The sequence below is a fragment of the Haemaphysalis longicornis genome, unplaced genomic scaffold (assembly GCF_048455015.1).
Source record: "Haemaphysalis longicornis isolate Haplotype H1 unplaced genomic scaffold, Haemaphysalis longicornis Haplotype H1 scaffold_9, whole genome shotgun sequence".
Classification (NCBI taxonomy): Eukaryota; Metazoa; Arthropoda; class Arachnida; order Ixodida; family Ixodidae; genus Haemaphysalis; species Haemaphysalis longicornis.
In genome coordinates, this window is record NW_027526460.1 from 112,191,587 (window position 1) to 112,208,728 (window position 17,142).

The 17,142-nt window shown below is 48.3% G+C and overlaps 1 protein-coding gene across 6 annotated transcripts in view; it reads right to left on the reverse strand.

Annotated features, from left to right (window-relative positions):
- The window catches only part of LOC144153757 (uncharacterized), a 592,200-nt gene that overhangs the window by 458,229 nt on the left and 116,829 nt on the right, over positions 1-17,142 (reverse strand). The window contains exon 1 of one of the 6 annotated variants that reach the window (XM_077685463.1): positions 14,511-14,634. The exons of 4 other annotated variants lie outside the window; for them this stretch is intronic. The gene's annotated coding sequence lies outside the window, so the exon portion shown is untranslated. Of the gene's footprint in view, positions 1-14,506; positions 14,635-17,142 lie in introns of those variants that run through there. One more of the 6 variants, XM_077685460.1, reaches the window with a different exon arrangement.

Genomic DNA, 17,142 nt, shown 5'->3' on the forward strand with positions numbered 1-17,142 from the left:
AGAGAGAGAGCCTTTGAATGAAACCGGTTTCCCTTTTCCCGAGGGGAAAAAGAACGAACCAGACGCGAATTCAGGGAAGAACCTTATACATGCAGCAAGAGCACCCAGGTACGAAAGAGCGCCCCGCAGCGTGGAATCCAGGCAATAAAAAGTAATCATAAAAAAACAAAAGTGGTACTGGTAATGTTTGAACACACTAAAAACGGGAACAAACAATAGCAAAGAAATAATGAAAGAAGAAAGCCATTGAGGCAAAGGCGTTTGCCGGGGGTGCGAAGATCCGCGGCCGTGTGCATAGTGAACGACGGATAACATTCGGATAAAACTGCCACTTTCCCCTTTCCCACATGAGAAAAATGAAACAACCAGACGCTAAAACAGGGAAGAACCCCATAACCCGAAGCAGCAACACCCAGGTACGAGAATGCGCCCCGCAGAAACAAAAACACGACAGCTACGTGGCCGAAGACATTAAACACTGTACCAAACAATGAGAACAAAGAAATGGGGAAGGAGGAGAGCCACCGAGGTGTTCTCCGGGAGTGCAAAGATCAGCGGCCGTGTGCAGTCAGGAGCGGTGGGCGAGGCCCGCACGCGCCGGCGCCGCTGCCCAGCGCGCTAATGCAGTGTGCCGACGGCAAAACCAGGCGCCCGTGAAAGCCGCGGTGTGCCTAAAATCGATGCGGCCAGGCTCCCCTCCTCTTCCCCTCGGCTCTCTTTTCCCCCTGTTTTAACCAAGCGCCCGCTCTACGTCTGACACCCCTTCTTCCCGGAACGTTCCCTTTGTGCCAGACGCATGCGACTGTACTCGGGAACAAATTAAGCACGGCAATAGAGAGTTTTAGCAGTCCGTCCGTTCCGTCGCGTACGTAGCTAGCGTGTTTACCGGGACACGTCTGGGCACTTGGGCATTCGTCACGGTAGCGGGATTAGTTAGTTCCACGGGCCTGCCTTCGCTATGTCCGCGCCTCCTCGCCCTTCCTCCTCACGCTTCCGCGCACGCAGGCGCAGACCGGTCCCGGTAAACCCGGTAACAACGTAACGAACGGAACGGACGGACTGCTAAAACTCTCTATTAGCTCATGTACCGTATCTCTCCGCCTAAGCGACGGACCCGCATGTCAACGGGGGCGCGCGTTTTGAAAGGAGATTGCTATGAATGCATGATATCGTCTGCCTTTTCTCACGTAGTGTGTTTGTCGTCGCTAAAAACAAAGTTGCAGTAGTTTATAGGCATGTGAAGTCCAAAAAATCAGGAAAAAGGCTCATGCCACGTTAAAAATATTCCCAGTAACGCACTGCTTGCGCCACGCGGAGTAACATCCGGCTGCGGTGAAAAAGCACAGCGGCCACTTCCGTTATTATATTATGAACCCTTATATTAGTCCTTTTTGGTAAGATGACATGTCATCACCACGCTACAAAGGGGAAACCAATATCAGTCATCATCATCGTCATCGTTGACCACTTTGGCGCCTGTGGTGAGGTCACGGGTTCGATTGTCAGCCACGATTGTGACACCGACGTTTCTTACCCAGTTTCTTCTGTGGGTCCCGCAGCAGGTGCGATGCATTTATTTACTCAATCGCGAAAAAAGATTCTCGTTGTGCGTGCACTCGTTGGTGTGCAAACCGAGTTGTGACGTATGCCTGCACGACACGGCCGTTTCCAACCGCCTTGTGAAGCCCTTCGAACCAATTTTCTACCGAGTGGCGCGTTGGCTACCTATTAGCCGCATTGTAGCAGTACACGGTAGCTAATGACTTCTGCTACCAAACAGACACAATAAGGAAGCGCTCGGGGTCAGTTACATTTAGTGCAGGTCAACAGACTCAGGTCCGGTAAATTATTTTCATCTATTCATTACGGCGCGCCTCTTAAACCGCGTATGCCTTTGCGAGTGGTAGCGGTAGTGAAATCATTATGGTAATTAGAATGAGATTTGCAGTCAGTTCCCAATGCATATGACACCAATCTGAGGATGGAACGCTTGGGTTTTCTGCGTAGAAGCGCGGACACACGTTTCAGAGCGATCTGTGTATATCGCATTCATTACGACGAACTAAACCAGGCTAGCGGAACCCATTCGCAACACTCAATGGAGCCGACAGTGCTCGGTTCCTTTCAAGCCTCGTTTCCCAGAAGCAGCGACCTATTCAACTTCGATCGCATAAACACGTCTTGGCACCTGAATTCCAGAAACCCGCACTTCGGGTCCTTGCCGACGCTGTGATTTTCCAAGTAAATGAATGTGCGCGCAGGCGCTTCCCTCCATTCACACTGCGAGCAACTCATGTGCAAGTTATTAATAGCAGGGCGGCCTTTAAAGGGGAGAAACTGCGGACCTTCCAGGAACGAAAGGAATGGAGAAATTGCGCCGCCGGTCCATACGGCGTAATTGATCGGGATGGCGCAACGACTCCTACCTAAGGAGGAAGCCTGCGCGTGTCATCGTTACGGTCGGACCAGCGGTATTTGGCTCTTGTAAGTGGCCAAGAGTGATAACGCACGACTGCGGCGACGTTAAAACAGCCGATCGCGTCACGAGAAAACAGTGATGATTGGATAGCGCGGATAACCCTTCCTTATTACGACGGCGTTGGCTGGGGGCTCTTCCGTTTTTTCTGGGCCTGACAGACAGCGACCAGCCCTTTCCTCATTCCTCCACCTTACCCCCCCCCCCCCCCCAAAAAAAAAAAAAAAAAAGAAAGAGAGAGAAAAAAAGAAGGCACCAAAGGGTGCTCTTCCACGGCTGGACATTCCCATCTGAAGATTCAAACTTGCTAAACGCTGTTCGTCCTTACTACCGGGGAATAGATCTAACGTTGCCTCTCTACACCACCGTGAGTTCAAGGCCTGTGGGCGTGTATATGCTCTTTTATTCCTTCATCATTGGTTGACTCATACGCCTGCTGATGACGCCTGCCGACATCGATGAAGTTCGCAGAGTCGTGCTTTTCCGCGAGTTGGAACATGGTTGCCAATGATTAAGAGCGCTGGGCAAAGTCAAGGGGCGTAAACACGAAGATGACACACAATAGCGCACTGTGTGTCTTCTTTGTTTTTCGGTACCTCCTCATCGCGCAGAGCCTTTAAACCTCTGCAAACATCGATAACTCAAACTTGCTAGTGCTTTTTTTTTATTATTGTAGGCCATCTCCCCCTTTCGCTGTTCATTAAAAGAAACCACGGTGTTAAAACTGAAAGTTGGGCTAGCTGGTGTTAACATTTTTAGGCGGTCGCGGAGCCCCGACGTGACACTGTCCCTGCCAGAACAAGCCTGACAGCGTTGCACACCTTAAAGAATCGGGATTCTAGCCAGGAGTGGGAGGGAAGCGGGTCCGCGTTGATGCAGCTTTTTAGGAGTTCGAAAGCGGTTCGGGAAAGAAAAAAAAAAAAGATGGCTGCGTATCTGCTCCCTTCGGTGCAAAAGTCCTCGAAATACGACAGTCATCTCTGCACCACTGCCGCAAAAATGAATCTCCTTTTTTCCCACCCACCTTTCACACTCTTCCTCTCCCGTATCGCTCCTTTCACGAGAAACACCATGGAGATTTGCTCAAGTCAATTCAATTTTCCCGCGTTTTACTGCTCGCGCCATCTACTGGAACTTTTCGTTACTATTGGATTTCTTGGAATGCTGCCACGAGCGCTTTTTGATTTTTGGGTCGAAGCATTGTTTTCGACGCGTATATTCTCTTTTTCGCTTTCAGAAAAATTATACAGCCATACGCAGTTTAATTAAGCGAACATTACAAATAGGAGTTCTGTGTTGCCGTCCTGCCTCAAATATGCGCTAACGTTTTCTTATCACTGAACAATGTTGACAAGTATGAAGCCTGTTTTCAGATTTGCTGGTTTAGAAAAGTTTTGCCAATATAATGTTATCGTTTAAGAAATGTGTTGATTTGGCCGGGTGGCTGAATGGAGGAACAGACAGACAGACAGACAGACAGACAGACAGACAGACAGACAGACAGACAGACAGACAGACAGACAGACAGACAGACAGACAGACAGACAGACAGACAGACAGACAGACAGACAAACAAACATTTGCGGTTTGAAGTAGCCCAAGAACGATTATCGTCTTTGAAATCAAGAAAGGGCACGGATTTAAAGTGTTTAAGCTAAACTGAGAGCCTGGCAGCGTTCCGTTAAAGCAAATATCACGATGTACAAAACACGCATTGCTTCCCCACAACAACGCGACATCAAACGATTTGGTAATCTTGACAAGGGACACCCACCGGTTTTAGTAGCCGGTATATTATAAACGAGTCAATATTCATTGTATTAAAACATGCCATCTGTCGTGACTAAAACCAAACGTTTCTACACCTTGTGCATGATCACTACGCCTGCAACAAATTTACGAAGAGAAGCAACGTAGAATTAGTAAAGTTTGTGCTCAACTAATCATACAGCCGATAATATTCTGGTTGGCTGCGCTCTTGATGAAACCCCTATAAATTCCTTCAGTGATCCCAAACGAGCGACATATTTTACACAACTAAAATTTAAATACAAACGAAATTAATTCTACTTGATTTTGCGGAGCATATGTGAAACTATAGAAGTCCGAGTTTGACGAAGTTCTGAGTGTGTCGTAGTTCAGACAACTGGAAGTCTTTCGCGTAGTGGGTGAACCAACAACCACAATGCATGAGACGACAAGACAGCTCGAAATTCCGACGACAGACGGAAGAAATCGTGACACATTTACACCAATGGGTACGATGATTTGGCAGGCAGGCTGACGGCGATGATTCCTATTTTCCCCTTTGCCGCCATTGCTCAACTTTTCGCCATGTATCTTTTTCCACCGACTCACTATTCTCGTCGTACGATTCTCTCCCTTACATATCCCGCTGCACTCCTGATGGTACTCCACGTGAAATTCTGTACGCCCTTATACTATCACACCCGTAACTTACCCTTCAAAAGCCGCGCCACTATTCTAGTCTAACCATCTGTGACCCCCACTGTGCCGATCCTCTTGAATTCCTCATCGCTTGACAGCCTTTTTGCTTGTCATATTTCTCGTGTCAATCCCCCCCCCCCCCTCTCCAATGTACTCTTAAATCCCATGACCGCATTCTTTCTCTCTACTTTTTTCAAACTTCCCGCCGAACTTCCTTTGTCGCCGAACTTCACTGGAATGGTGCTTTTCAACAGGACGGCTAGTGTGTCGTGTGTCGTGTTACCTCTATAGCGGTCCTGTTCAAAAGCACCGTTTCAGTCAAGTTCCTTCACATAAAGACTGTCCCGCGTTGCTACTTCATCATCCCTCTCACATTTCAAAGCCATGCGTTTAATGCCGTCTTATTGAGAACCTGGGACCGCTCGAGAGTACGAACAATTTCTTACGGCTTTTGAAAATTTTATCCTGTGCCGAGTTAATCTTTCAGAGCCATAGTAGTGCCGATAATTGCTCGGTGTTAATTAGCTGCCCGCTTTGCTCCTTTCTTTACCTCTATTTTCTCATTTTCGATTTCGCTCCTCTAACCGCCATCACATCTGCTCATTTCCCGGCTCATGGATTCCTGTGAAAAGGTAACCACTCCTACAAAAACTGTGGCTGATTCCTCTGTCATAGGAATCGGTTAAACACGAAAGTGAAATGTGAAGCGAAATCTGCAGCTGAGCATGATTTGCGGGTCGGCGGCTGTCTTGTGGCTGTGCTTGGCGAGCGACGTCCTGCTGGCGGGTAATTTCGGGAAAAGTGTACTGGCGTCATCTTCGTGACGGATATGACGTCAGTGAAATCTTGGTGTATCCCGGCATAAAACGCTTTCGCGTTAAAATACGAAACCCGAAAACGAACAACCCGAAGTATAACGTACTCCTTGGTACTAAAGGTTGCTTCCCCGCAAGAATAGCCTGTGTGCAGGGGTGCACCCTTTACAGGCCGCTTGCTTCGCTTTACTGGTGATTTCCGTGACGGATATGACGTATGTGAAATCTTCGCGAATCCCGGAATAAAACACTTTCGTGTTAAAACACCATAAATGCTCACAATAAATGCTCTCCCTCTCTTGACCTTGCATAAACAAATATGACGGCAACCACGCCTCTTTGCATCTAGCGTTTTGGCCAATGACCTCCGTGCACGAAGATGACGATGATTGTTTTAAGTGCGGCAGACCGTCGCGAAAAAATGGAGTCACCGAGCCGGTCACAGCCTCGCTGTAAAACGATACTCGACAGTGGACAAAAACGAAGATGCTCGCGCATGCGCTTTTGCATTTCTATCCACAGATTCATTTATATTTTTGCTATGGCTTTTTAAATGCAGAGCATTTGTATAACTCACGATGTCACCCGTGCGTCGGCGTCCGCAGCAGCCGGCCTCCCCCTACACTATAAAAAGAAATAACAGTTACCGGCGCCTCGTTTCGATCCCACGACCCTGCGGGCGGAACGCAAGGTACATGGTGCTCTACCCACTGCGCCACAAAAGCGACACAGAATCAAAGGCAACGAACGCGCCTTATATCCTTGACTCATTCAAACTACGTCAAGAAGCTGCTGATACAACGCATTCACTACCTGTGGGCGGAATGCGAGGTACATGGTGCTCTTCCCACTGCGCCACAAAACCGACACAGAATCAAAGGCAACGAACGCGCCTTATATCCTTGACTCATTCAAACTACGTCGTCAGCGGCGTGCGTTGGCGACTCAGCGGCGTGCTAGCGGCGTGATAGCTGCGTGGTGTACACGTGATAGCACCAACCCCACAAACACTAAACGTTAACGCAATACACCCACCCCCTATGCGACGCATTTACTCGAGTCCCCCTCGCGGGGAGATGGGCCCATTTTTTACTATCCCATACAAGCCACCCAAGCGTTTACTCTTTTCGAGAAGTTCACATTCTTATTCCATGCCAGTTGTAAATAAGCGGAAACGTCCAGTTCGCATCCATCACATCTCGACCGTTTATACGTGAAACACCAAAGATTCGAACGTGAATGCAAACATATGAAGAGCAGGCCCTTAACACATTTGGTAGCGCAGTCCCGGATGGGGAAACGTCATTGCGAGAACCCTTGCTCAACGTTAAATTCAATATGGGAACCATTTGTCACTCTCCGAAAACGGCCGTCGTTTGCGAAACCCACCAATACGCAGAACCAGTGCGCTCTTCGGAGGAAAAACGAAAAAAAAAAAAAGTGTCTTTTTTTTTTACAATTTCTCCTGCCACGTCGCGAAAAATGGCCCCAATTTCGAGATGGCTTAAAATAACAAGGTAAACGCAAGACGCGCCTATCATTGCCGAAATGATCTGGGATGTGCCAGGCGGTCGTTATTGCTACGATGTTCACCCATCTTCGGCGAGCAACGGAAATACACCTCAAGCGCTATAAGAGTGGCGCACAAGTAGATAGTTATGCAGACTGGAAAGATTATATGGTTATAGCAGACCAGAAAAAAAAAATGGTCTTGGTAAGGAGATTTTCACACGGCCGGCAAGAAATGCGCATGCGCGGATACGTTCAAATGAGGATGGATGAGTTCCAGCGCAGTGCATGGGGCCGCTCCCAGTCATCCCAATACGAAATCATTCCGCTTGTCAGTTATGACAAACACGAAGGGACCATCCATTATTTTCGGGAAGTTCGGCTGAATAGCAGCTCCTACTATATTGTTCAGGTAAAATAAACAAAAAAGACCCAATTACATAAGAAATGAACCAGATGTCCAATAAAATCATCTTGATTTGAAAAAAAAAAAACAAAAAAGAGGAAAAGGCTAATCCCTGTTATAGGAACGAAGAAATCTTACAGCACAGACTCCTGTCTTCTTTCGTGCTATAACGTACGATGAAATTCGTCACATGCTTATTCTCTCTCTTTCTCTCTCTCTCCACCTCTCTTTCTTTCTCTCTCATACTTGAATTCCTTATTGCTGCTTCTTAAGACACATACGTCCAAATTTTCTTCGAAACACCTCGAGGATTTCGCGTTCCTACCGTCATTGCAATCATACGGTTGACCGGCTTTCTGCGGTTAAAGAGACCCTGCCACACTTTTCTCAACTTTTTTTTGAAATCCTAAATGCTTGCAGAACGTAGTCACCCAACACACCCAGTACTCAGATTAGGGGGTCGAAAAGTACCTCAGCCCAAAATTACTGCTCTATGCCCAGCAGATAACTTGAAAACACACTCAAAAGATTTTTCTCTCTTTCCCAGTCTTGACGTTCTTTGACGGCCCGAATTACGTCACTAAGGCCATGTGGCGGCCGTTGGCCGGTTTTTCTTCAGTTGCAGCAATGAACGCTTTTCGACAGCAACTTTAAAAATAAAGCACCAAAAACAAAGCAGGAACGGAAGGCGTGTCTGCTGCGACGAGCAAATCACGCAGTGCCGCTCCGTGCTGGCGATAACTGTAGCTTTCGCAGCGCTTCCAGACGCGAAAGAAATAGTGAAAGCGTTTATCGAAAGTGTTGCAGGGTCCCTTTAAGGGCTTTTTGTGCACGCATTTAGCTCTAGCCGACAACGACAAAGAGATGTAAAGAAGTTGGAGCGCTGGTGTGCCTTTTGATCTCCTCCGCCGCGCTTCTACGCTAGCGCTGAAAATTCTAGTCATCACATAATAATGGCTGATATGGCTCACATACACCCTGCCATGGGAAATAATTTATATACACAATTTTGTCGAAACGTCGGCACAACACTGAAGCCGCACCTTGACCAATGTTTTGTCTCTTGTTTGCTCACCATCTTCCAAGTTTCATACTTCTTCTCTGGATAACGCAGTATATATGTAAGAATAACTCGCGTATGCTATGTTCTCTGGCGTTCACTTTCACATGACAGAATTTATGCTACGCATACGACAGCGGCCTGTGAGTTTGCGAGTGGCCTACACCCATATAGAATAAGTTATAAAGCCGACATCGCCGTTAAAAAGCGAGGCCGCAGTTGCCGTCGCGGCAGTGACAGGTGCAGACGCCGGCGACACATGAATATTTATGAGGCAAGGGGCTTCCCAAGCGGTCGCATGACTGTCACGCGAAGGCAGATATCCAACAATGAAAAAAAAAAACGTTCGATTCTTTGTTTTTGTTTTCTGTCCGATATTGTGCCTGTTTTCGCCACTCCGACCGCCCAAACCCGCGCTGCAAAAGGTCCAATCAGTTTACGGCACGCACGCGAGTATTGACGAACTGCTTCGTAAAACGGCAGTTAGTTTTACTGTCGCTTGTTGAGCCGATCAGCTTTTTAGAGAGACGGGGTATACGAACACGAACGCCTGCTGCGTTTTAGGGGCCAAGGCCCTTTGGGGCTGGGGCTGGTGGCGTCTCTTGTCGTCGTCGTCGCAATCGTCGTATCATGTAGTCACGGTACTAAAACACCGAGAAACTCGCTTACGCCTCGCGCTAGAACGTAACGCGTACTAAAAAAAAAAAACACCGGGACACTCGTTTACGCCTCACGCTGGAGTGCTTCAAAGACAATTACTTTTACAGCAAAGCTGTATACCTCTACCCCACAACGGTTTCATCTCCGTGGGCAAAAACACCAAGGCGCCAAGAATACACTTACACACTGCATGCTTGTCCCTTTCCAGGTTTCACGTTAGTGGAGATGGGCCGGGATTTTTGCTGCTGCTGCTGTTATTGCTAATTAACGGGCAGACTCAGCCTTGCAAGGCTTGCCGGTAGTTGATCCGGGTCGGTAGCGCAGAATCATTTGCATGTATGAATTACATCGAACCCTGAACAACGACACCTTATACATAGCCATGAAGATGACGTTACGATGGAGAATATCACTAATGCTGGTGGCCCCTCTAAGTGCCGTCTATCGTTTGTGTTGTACGCACCCCGCGCACGTGGAGGTATACGCAAGACTTGGAGAACACAACGCGCACTGGCACACGGAAAATGACGAAGCAAAGGTCATTCCCGTCCCCTATCCGGGCACCTCTATGACCTTGTGTATGCATTTATTGGAGGCATACTTTTGGTATAGGCGCGAGTGGTTGTGGCGTGGCGTAGTCGTGTTCCGCGTCAGTTTGCTAATATTTTCGCTGGTGACCGGAATTGTTTGATGACAGCCAAAAACAAAGCCTTCACTCAATTTTTTTATAGACGATGGTCTTTCTTGGGCTACTTGAACGTGTAAATTTTGGTCTGTCTGTCTGTCTGTCACTCGATTTAGCCAGCCGGCCAAACTGAGCCCATGCTGCGCAATAGTCTTATATACTCTCAGCCAAATCTGAACGTCCAAGTCCGGTGTCCGTGTTCATACTTGTCAATTTTGTTGAACAAGGACAAGACATTACGCAAATATAAGGCAGGAAATCAATACATGAGTAATATTTGCAATGTTCCTTTATTAAAAAATTACGAGTGCTTGCTTATTGCGATCACAAATAATATACTACATCAAATGCAGTAAACCGCCGCCTGCGGTTGCCCGCGCTACCTGGCGGAATTCGAAAAAATCAAACGGCGACAGTAACGCAAGGTTCCACTAGACGTTCCGCGTTCCGCTTGGAACGCTCATGGAGTAGGGCAACGTGGTTCTATAAACGTTGTAGTCGGGTGCCTCGATGCACGCGCGTCTCCGTCGTACGGCAGCGCTGGCATCGAAGCACCCGACTTGGAGCAGAGGAACGCGGTAAATTTAAATTGACCTGAGCAAACCTCTAGCGTGTTATCTTGGGAGGAACGAGACGGAAGAGGAACAGCATGAGAGGTGAGCGGGAAAGAGAAGGGAGGGATTTACTTGCCAGGGGCGCCAGTCCACTATCGTCTTGCGTCGACATTTGCAACGAAAGGAGCCGACACGCGGCCAATTTTTCTTTTGACAATAAAAAAATTGCCAAGGTGCTGGGTCAAAAGGCCGCTGTAATAGTCGCCTGACTAGGCCCTTAGCACCTGACAGCGCAGGCGACAGGAACAGAAGCAGCTATTCATCCCTAAGTAAATACAAATATTCATACACACGTTTAACGTAATAAACGGAAATAAAACCTACTACAAAGACATAATGGCTAAAGACGTAAAGACAAAGACATACACGCTTTTCTTGGGTAACAAAATTAAAATAAAATTACCGTGTAAACACTCCGCTTTTACAAAGGAAACAAAAATAGCGTAAACATATACACAAAATTAGAGAAAAATATCACACATCACGTAGAAGATACATTTTCATTTTCCGTCCAAAAGCGGCTACCGAGGAAATGTGCTCAATCATGTCAAACACTACAGGGTGACTGTTCAGGAGACTAGGAATTCGCCATTTAAGTGTTTGAGTGCCATAATTCGTTCTGGTTCGCATTTTTGTAAAGCTTTTATGTCCGAGATTATATGCCACTTCAGTGTTAGTGTAATTAAAAAGAAAAAAGCTCTGGGTCAGCTTTGAACTCCAGAACAGTCGTTTCAGCTAGTCGTTGATAACACAAAGACTGCATATAAAGTATGAAATATTGTTGAAAGTAAGGATGTTGGCGTAGCTTGATATATTATGAATGAACCGCAGACCCTTCTTTTGCATGCGATGCAAGCCTACCACGAACGATTTTGACGCAACTCCTCCCGTACAAGTAAGCAATAATGTAACCGTGTGTGTCTGCGCGTCGGCCGACCGGAACATGCAACCTTCCTAGCCGAGCGTCGGTGGGGCTCGAGTTACCGCGTTGCAGAACCTTCCGCGACCCCTGTGGGGATCGCTTCGGGACCCGTTGCCTCTGCCTAGTCTTAACGGCCGCTACTGTCTTTTCCGCTCTTTACTTTACAGTCTTGTGTTACCTAATTTGTTTACGTCAACAATTCTCTTACCGAAGCGCGCGTCTTCTATTTCAAACTTTGTGTCTGTTAGCGTTTGACCACTTTCTTTTTGGCGGAAACATGGCTGATTGGTGTTGCAAGCGTCTCCCGGATTGGCTGCGAGAAATGTGTCCAGAATGCGTTTTTTTTTTCTTTCCCGTGGGTCCGGTTGAAGCATATGTAACGCCGCCTCGCCGGTGAGGGGCAGCCGGGGTGGCACTTCAGAAACTCTGCCGCCTGTTGTCGAGCCCTTACGCCGAGAGTCCGCCACCCATTCAGCTATATCCCGTTAAGTGGGCTTACTCTCTTGACTTTGCTCTCATTTCATGAAATAAGTGCATTGTTTCGAATTCGTATGTGTTAAAGGTTAGCCAATGTCATCAGTAAATTAAACCAATTAATGTTCAAGCTCTCTTCGACGTCTCGACTTCATCGCTGCCGATCACCATGCTGCCATGGCACTAGCGAAGTGCGAATTTTCGTCGTTACACTCTGTTCGCCCCGCATGGTGCTAAGATTTCTGCATAGAAAACACAAAGTATTATCAAATAGAAGGATTTCGATTGTAGTGTTAAACGCGCCGACGCAACTCAGGCGATGAGGCGCGCCGTAGTGGAGGGTCCCGGGTTAATTTTGACCACCTGGGGATCTTTAACGTGCGCCGAAATCTCGTAGACACGGGCGTTTATTGCTTTTCGCCTCCATCAGAAAAGCGGCCGCCGCGGCCAGGAATCAAACCCGCGACCTCGTGCTCAGCAGCACAACGCCTTAGCCGCTGAACCACCGCGGTGGGTCTATCAAAGAGAAGGACGAAGAAAAAAGCCACAGTAGTAAGCACGTCTAGAGAGCCCAAAAAAGATTTTTTTTGCTGCTAAGTTACCGACAGTCAAAACCAGTGCCGAAATAACTTCCCAATGAGCTGCCGCCGCTCACAGGCGGCCCAAAGTTTGCGAAAATTCACTCACATAATCTATTTCTCTCAAAGGGTAGTGGACGTTTCCGCGTCAGTTGTTACCAGCGAGAGCGAGAAGAAAAGAGAGATTGAGGGGATAGATTCATGGGACTGATGAGGTCAGCCCTGTACCGTGCCTGGCTTGTCTCTTCCGACGGGAACCCCACAAACCCTACATTCACCATTTTAACTACTACATCACTTTCACTCCATTGATATTTTAGCCATAAACATGACATTGAAGCAATAAGTGCACGCATTGTTTTGGTGCTTGTAACATAAACTAAGCAGGTGAGCATTGTTTTAACCGATTGGGATGAAGCCATTGGCTGAGAAAGAAAACCTCTCCACACGACTGGCCAGCGCTGTTGTAGTTTCCGTATACCACAATGTTCCTTATTTTGACAGTGCCGTTTTTAACTGATACAATGGCTTTTTTTCCCTTCCTTTTCTCAACAAACGTTTCTTCGATCAATAAATCAATGACAGTGCCGCAACCTTGCACTTAACGTAAACGCTATAACGTGAGTTGCTGCAACACTTGCCGTGGAAACATTTGAGAGGGAGAATAAATTTATGGCTGATACAGCAGTCGTAGCAGCTAATTGTGTCCGCTATGGGTACTTCAAGGGGGCCGGCAGCATGCCGCCCAAAGTACGTCACGCCACAAAGCCTCAAGCCTAAACCAAAAATATGCATCGAATAAATAGATAAAGAAGGCCATAGAACTACCCGGATAAGAGACGGTAATGACCTTTGTTCCACCAGTTTCCGAAGACGCATGCGCGAGTGTGTTCTCCAAGTCTTACGTACGCCCATGTTTGCATGGTGCGTAAAACACAAACCATGCGTTTGTATCGTACGCAACTCGACCGCTTGTTTTTGTAATTTGAGACGTGTCTACAGTCCAGCATATATAATGACATTAGGCACTGTTAGAGAGAGAGAGAGAGAGAGAGAGAGAGAGAGAGAGAGAGAGAGAGAGAGAGAGAGAGAGAGAGAGAGAGAGAGAGAGAAATGGGACAGGTGTTGCAGTCTGTCTCCGTTACATAGAAATACTGCGATTTTATCTTATGTAAGCGAAACTGATGGCTATTGCTCAAACCCCCCTCGCAGGCTTGGAAACATTGAACCCGCGTTATCAACAAAGCCAGAAAACTTTGCACTTATACTCTCAGGCTAGTGGTAAAAAAACTCACTTTCTGAAAACTCGTCAAACCGCGATGTGCGATCGCGACGTACTTCTGCTTCCAAAACGAAGTGCTTAAAAATTCGAAATGGTCCAATGCCAAAAAAAAAATAGCTGCAAGTCGAAAATAATTCAGGTGAGAAACTAAGATTAGACTACGAACCAAATTGCAGAGATGAAATCCGGTTGGAACACGCGAGAGGCCGCGATACATCCCCGGGACGCACTCTGTGATTACTCGCCAGCAGGTATCCTCGCTTCAAGCAGTAGTCGATAGAAAACCTCCTCACGCACAGATATGCACGCACGCACGCACACACACAAACGGCCACACAGGCAAAGCACCAGCACAGCACGTGCACAACACCAAAAGCCGGCCGGTTACTTCTTTTTTCCCTCCCCCTGTTCCAAAGCTCGTCGCCACGAGAACCGGCAATTTCAAAGCACACGGCCGGAGAAGAAGTATCGGACGTCCGTTCTCGCGGGGTCAGGACCCTGCGCCCAAAGCCGGCACAAAATCCCGAAATCACGAACGGGGTAGCGAGGGGCACAGCAACGAGTAAGGCGAACCGACCTACTGTTGCACACTACGCCGACAGCGTCGCCGGTGCGCCTCGCGCCGAAGCGTGGTCGTCCGCCAGCTGCTGCTCCCGTTTTGCGCTCGAGACCGCACGCAGCAGCTCACCGACCGAATGGTGCAGCCGCCACAGCCGCTTGTTGCGACGACCAGCGCGCTAAGGGAGGAGGGGGAGGGGGAGGGGGCGTGGCCCGCGCGTTCTCGCGGCGCGCTCGCAACGCAGGAGCGAAGGAGGATGGAGAGGAACAACGCAGGAAAACAACATCCGGAGCCAGCTAGCGCCATCTGTCGGCGCCTGTAGACATCGGGACCCGCCGCCGGTGCCGTCACGAAAGGTGAACTACCAACCGGGAAAGGAAACGAACGGCGCCAAAGAAAGTAGGTTCGACCGGCCTTTCGATCGCGTGACCATGTGGGACAGGGGCGGCGTAAAGGGGGAAGCGCGGGCACCCTTTGTTTTCTTTAGCGTCTTCGTTGTACGCATTCAACAAGCGGTTCTCTCTGCGTTTTCTCGCTTTTTTTTTTTGTTTCCTGGGGGGAGCTTAACGGATATCAGGAGGGCGATGAATCGCGAGCGGTAAGACATTTCTCGGCTGCTTTCGACGACCGCGCGGACACGCAAGAAGATGACATGATCGAAGACGCGGGGAAGAACTTCGGAAACGTCGACACTTCGCTTTCTATTGGGAACACTTGAAGGGAAAGTAGAGAACCGGCAGTCGGGAACTGCATTGTGGCACATTACGGAGCAAAGTAATGACAGTCAGAAAGCATTTAACGAGGTCCGCGGACACAACTATGCCACTTTTCGCCAGGAAAGGAAAAGCAGGATTTTAGAGGCCCTCTCAACAGACATCCGTCAGTCTTGAGCGAACGCGAAGAGGAAAAATGAACATCAGGTTAAGACTTAGACTGTAATCTCCCTCCTGACATTTTCGGCTTGTTCTGTGGGTACAGAAACTACCCTGTATTTCAAGCTCTGCATTAAACAGAAGAAGGGAAAATCCCCAGACTGTCACCGCTCTTCTCAGGCAATGAATGACGTTTAACCGCAAGAGCTGTGGAATTTGTCCGGCTTTGACTAATAATCATCATCAGCCTCGTGATTCCCGCTGTAGGACGAATGCCTCCTTCACATCTGCTGTGATCCGGATCAATCCCCTCCCACCCCCGCCTCCCAATGTCTCATTCTGTTCTCTCACCCCGTCCTCGCTAGCTATTCTTTTACTCGGCTGGCCCCCGCGTAGCCAGAAATATTTTTCGGGGGGTGTTATACGCCACCGGCGAAAAGCAAAAAAATGCCAATAGGACCTACGCGCAAACATCATATCATTTTTCTTTTCGTACCTAGCCCTATGGGGGGAAAGTTGGAAACTCCCGATAATTCGAACACGTCGGTGTCCAGAACGGTTCATTCGAACTATGATCGCATGGAAAATTTGCACGACGATACCCGGAATTAGCAAAAAGTCTGCCATGCCTGCGGCCGCGCTCAAGTTCTTCACACTCGAGTATATTTCCAGCACTTACAAAGGCTACACACATGTTTATGCGGATGGCTCGGTTCGCCCGGGCTCATCCGCCATCCGCGTGTGGATCCCATCAGCCCGGTGCACTATCGAAAGAAAACTTAGCCATGAAACATCCTCGACTGCTACCGAGCTGGCAGCTGTGAGGGCTGCACTTCATTACATCAGCGGACATCATGCCCAGCAATGGGTAATATTCCTGGACTCGCGCAGTGCCTTACAAGCGCTCCGAAAGCTTAACAACAACCGCAGTCAGCTTGTATGTGAAATTGCCGAAATTCACACAATGGCAGTGCGCGAAGGCCATGAAATCATTCTTCAGTGGGTACCTGGTCACTCGGACATACAAGGCAATATTAGATCCGACGCAGCCGCCAGCGCAGGCCACTTGCTGAGCAACACAACCCAGCTTCCTTTCTCCCGAGAGGACAGCAACGCCCTTATCCTCGCAAGTGGATGGGCTGCACACGGAGTGGCAGGACCCTCACCGCAGGTATCTACCACTGCACGCTATTGACCCGCATTGTGACTTCCGTTTTCCACGCGGCCTCAACAAGCGGTGCGAAGGAGTTCTGCACCGACTGCGCCTGAATGTGGCGTTTACTCGGAGTTTTAAGTTTAAGATTGGTTGGGAAGATTCCCCCCTGTGCCGGACTTGCGGTGTGCGCGAGACTGTAAATCACTTGCTGTGCGTCTGCCCTCGATACGCTGCTGCGCGAAAAACTGCAGCGAGCTCCCTCTCTCGTGTACGTCATGGAGGCAGCCTCGAACTTTTTAATTTTCTTGGGCCCTGGGCCAATAGTGCTGACAGTACCTTAGGTACAAAAGTACTGCTCCAGTTCCTACGAGAGACTGAACTGGACAAATCTCTCTAGATCAGAGACAGAGCAAGTGTGTCACGATATCTTCTCTTTCGCACTGTGGCGTTCATCTATTTATTTTTCTTGGGTTGGTGTTGTTACTTTTTTTCCCGTCGTTTACTTTTCATTTTGTTTGAGCGTTTCCATTAACGATTTTCTTTTCAATTGTATTTTTTTTGTCCGGACTCTGTTGGCAGCAATCTCTTGTTTTTCTTGTCCTTTTTTTCATTTTTTTAACGCTTCA